The sequence below is a fragment of the Thamnophis sirtalis genome, unplaced genomic scaffold, assembly GCF_051295495.1.
Source record: "Thamnophis sirtalis isolate CommonGarterSnake01/CBP01778 unplaced genomic scaffold, rThaSir2_p1.2 scaffold_8, whole genome shotgun sequence".
NCBI classification, from domain to species: Eukaryota; Metazoa; Chordata; class Lepidosauria; order Squamata; family Natricidae; genus Thamnophis; species Thamnophis sirtalis.
This window is the reverse complement of record NW_028261388.1, coordinates 30,906,208-30,910,005: the sequence shown is the minus strand read 5'-3', so window position 1 is coordinate 30,910,005 and position 3,798 is coordinate 30,906,208. Positions and strand designations below refer to the sequence as shown.

At 38.0% G+C, this 3,798-nt stretch overlaps 1 protein-coding gene across 2 annotated transcripts in view; it reads right to left on the bottom strand.

Moving 5' to 3' along the window:
• Positions 1-3,798, bottom strand: part of NME7 (NME/NM23 family member 7) — a 70,414-nt gene that overhangs the window by 275 nt on the left and 66,341 nt on the right. The window lies entirely within an intron of this gene.

Sequence of the window (3,798 nt, the reverse complement as noted above, 5' to 3'; positions counted from 1 at the left end):
CTGCAAAAGAAACCAAAACAAGGTAATTGTAGAGCATGCGACACATTGACAGAATCACAATTTGGTTCTAGCAAGCTGCCATTCTATCCATCCCTTTCTAAGTTTGCTTGGGGGGGGGGGATATTGGCTGAAACCCATCACAAGTTCTACTTGAACACTGTGGAATTTATGGTTTAGATTCATAATAGTCATGGAGAAATTGATTATTTTTAAAAAGTTTATTACATATGGCTTCACATTTCACGCTAAGCTGCACATGTGGGTAGTCGAGCGCCACATCAGAAGAGCCTGGCAGCAAACAGTAAATGCATGTGATTAGGGGGGGGGGGGAATCCCTATTTGTCCAATGGTCCCAGACTTCTCAAGGCTGCCTCAATACTATATGAGAATACCTCAGAATGGAGCAAAATTGTGTAAATATAGGATGACCACTTAAAGAACCACAGCAACTGCTCATAATCTTGTATTGTACTCTCTGAGCATTGTACCCATGGTTAAATAGCAGGTAAGGGCAGATGCTCTATTACATGAAATCAAAAAAATAACACACGTTCCCCAATGTATTGTCTTTCATAGTTCTGATATCCAACTGCTATGTTGCACTGCAATATAGAAGACTACGACAAGGATGTGAACTTTGCATAAATCAGGCAAAAATCATACAAAAAGAGCCATCAAAAAGGTCATTGAGGAGATTGTAGAGTGGGACTTGACTTGCTATGGAGAATCCTTAACTGGTAGTGAAAGACAAAGTGCATCAAGGTGGAGATCCAATTTGCAAATCTCTGAATGGAAGGCCCTTTGTTTGAAGAAGAGTTGCTTCTTTTCCAGAATGGCCATGATTTTCATGAATATCCAAACCATGGAAATAATGTTGTAGTGTTGTAGCAAAATGTAGGCCATAGCAAAGACAGACTGAGGTGAAATGCCATTACAATTTTTTTTTAATGTAACTATTTTGTGCAAAATGGAAAAGGTTACTACAGTTAGGCATGATGACAGAGCCTGAGGGCTGAAGTGATAACCAAAAAGATAACTTTAAAATGCAATAATTAGAAGTTTGAATTTGGATTTGGATTTTATTCAATTTGTAGGCCGCCCTATTCCCCGAAGGAACTCAGGGCGGCTGAACAAAGCCAAGGGAGGGGAAATTACAAAAAGTGAGGCAAAGACAAACAAACAATACAAACAGTTTAAAAGCACAACAGACACAGCAAATTCGAGTAGGGGGGGACGACTCAACCCCAGGCTTGCTGGGACAGCCAGGTCTTCACGGCCGTCCGGAAGGCCTGAAGGGTGGAGAGGGTCCGAATCTCCACGGGGAGCTCGTTCCAAAGAAGTATATAATAGCTACAGGGTCAATAACTTTATTGACAAAAAAGAACAAGGACTAATAAGGGTAGGGCAGTAACAATTTAACTGGATGTCATAAGTTCAAATGCTCCTTGAGGAAGCATTCTCTTTCTTTCTACAGGCGAGAGAAAACACAATAACACATACATGCAATTCCAAAACAGTTGCCAAGAAGAGGACTAAGGCTAACACATATCCAAATACTAGCAAGAGAGGACAGGTAATAGTTCTGTTTCGCCTTATTGGATATAGCAGCTTCCCTGGAATTAGATCTACTATTTCTTCAGAGAAGCTGAAAATAGGTCTGGTTAAAGTATCAATTCTACCAAGAAAAGAAGTGTTGGTGAAACAAAAGGCTATCAGCCACTTATATTAAAAAAAAGTTTATTTCCTTAATCAACGGATATTTGGATACAGTACTCAGATAGAGCACAGTAATACTAACCATAAGGTATCCTAGTTAGAAATGGGAATGAAGTGAAGCATAAAAGGTTTGATCCGGAGGAGGAGGAAGACATTTCCCAGCCCTGCTGGAAAAGACAAAGCTTCTATATATTTTCCTATGATGCAAAGAGTTCTATTGTCAAGGAATTCCACTGCAAAAATAGTGACCAAATTACTATAGAGGGCATCCATAGGAGCTGCCAAAATAACAGTATTTTATAACCTGGAGAGTTTAAACAGGACCAGTTTAAAGTGGTAAGGAGAAGCATCCTGTGCAGGATGACTGTACCTCTTTACATATCTTGGGTGCAAACAACCAGATCCACACTTAAATAATGCAATTACCTTTTTATTGCTCAAGCCTATGGACAATAATATTCTCAGACTGACAGTTTGCACCAGTATAAGACTAAAATTCAACAGCATTCAAGGGGGTCAGACTTTGCCCTCTTGTGCCCACATAGGGATTCCAGACTAATTCCCCATTTGACTCCTCTGGCTGGTTTGGCCAGTCTCTTTGTAAATACCCTTTGTAAATCTGAAGAATAGATTTCTAATATATATACTCCAATATATCTGGAAGTAATCAAATTGAGTTTAAAGCAAATACACTCAATTTTAAAGACTTTCATCTTCCTCTTTTAAAAAAACAGCATGCTATCTTGAGGTTTATACAAATAGAAAAGCAGGATATAAATTTAATCAATAAATAAAAATGGGAGTTCTATTATATTCTGGCCTTTCAACATCTATTTGCAGTAGCTCAGGAATGGTAACCTTTGCTTTTCTTTTTAAGTTCCCCAAGTCATATCAATAGAAACTGACTCCCACCATTTTGAAACAAAGATGACATACAAAAAAAGCCACGAAGAACTAGATGGGGCAAACAAAGCTCAAAATAAATCTCACTTACTGTTTATACAGAAGCAATTGACTCTATGATAATTCATATGATAGGTCATTGTCTTCCTAAAGTAAGAAGTTTGTGGAAGTTGTCCTGGACTCACAGCTACTGCTAGAACCACAGGTAGAAGCCATGGAAAAAGGCAAGGCCTTTACTTAGCTTGCTGTGACATACCAGTTGTGCACCTAGCTGGAATGAGAACCCTTGGTAATCCTAGTACATGTTTTAATCATCATGCAGACTACATGTATCTGCCTTTAAACCAACCCAGGAAACTATATGAAGATTGATACCCAAATTAAATAGCAATTTTGCTGCATTGACACCCATATACATTTCTATGGTTATAATAAATCAGGGGACATTGACCCAAAGGCAAGTGTTTCATGATGGCCTCTATCCTGTGAAATAACTTACTTACATCTTATTTACTAGAATTCCATGGGTTGGATTCTACTGGGATTCAAGTAAGGAGATTGTTGATTGCTTTAATCTTGTATTGTAAACTGCTGAGAGTCTTGGTGACATAAATATGAAATCTGTAGTATGAGCCCTAAAGTAAGCTTTTAAATTGAGCTTAACTCTTGGTGACTATATGGAAATACCTATGTTTCTTCCCTGGCAGTAATACCAAAGCCTGTCCCTAAAAATATTAAGAATTTTTTTAAAATTCAACTCCCCAAATTAACCTACAAGCCCTCAGATTACTTGATAGATCCAAAACGCAGTCTTTTTCATCTTTCTTAGCTAAGGTCAACTAGGTTTTTCTACCTGTTCTGATAGAAGCAAAGAAAATATTTCAGCAATTTGGGGGAAAGGAAGAGCCTCAGTACACAGACGCCAAAGTGGGGAGACCCATGCCATTAGCAAATGCTGAATTAATCACAGGAATTGTGATAGTTATAGTAAATCTAATTTTAATATCTTATATCAAACAAGGATTTTACTTATATTTAGTTCTTACTACCAAAATTAGAAATTGTGATAAAGCATATGAAATAGATGCACAAGCAAACATCATCTCTGCTGAATTGGCTGTTCTTACATTTTTCTAAAAAATCAATTGCAATCCCCCCCCCCCCCGATCTACACAAAGC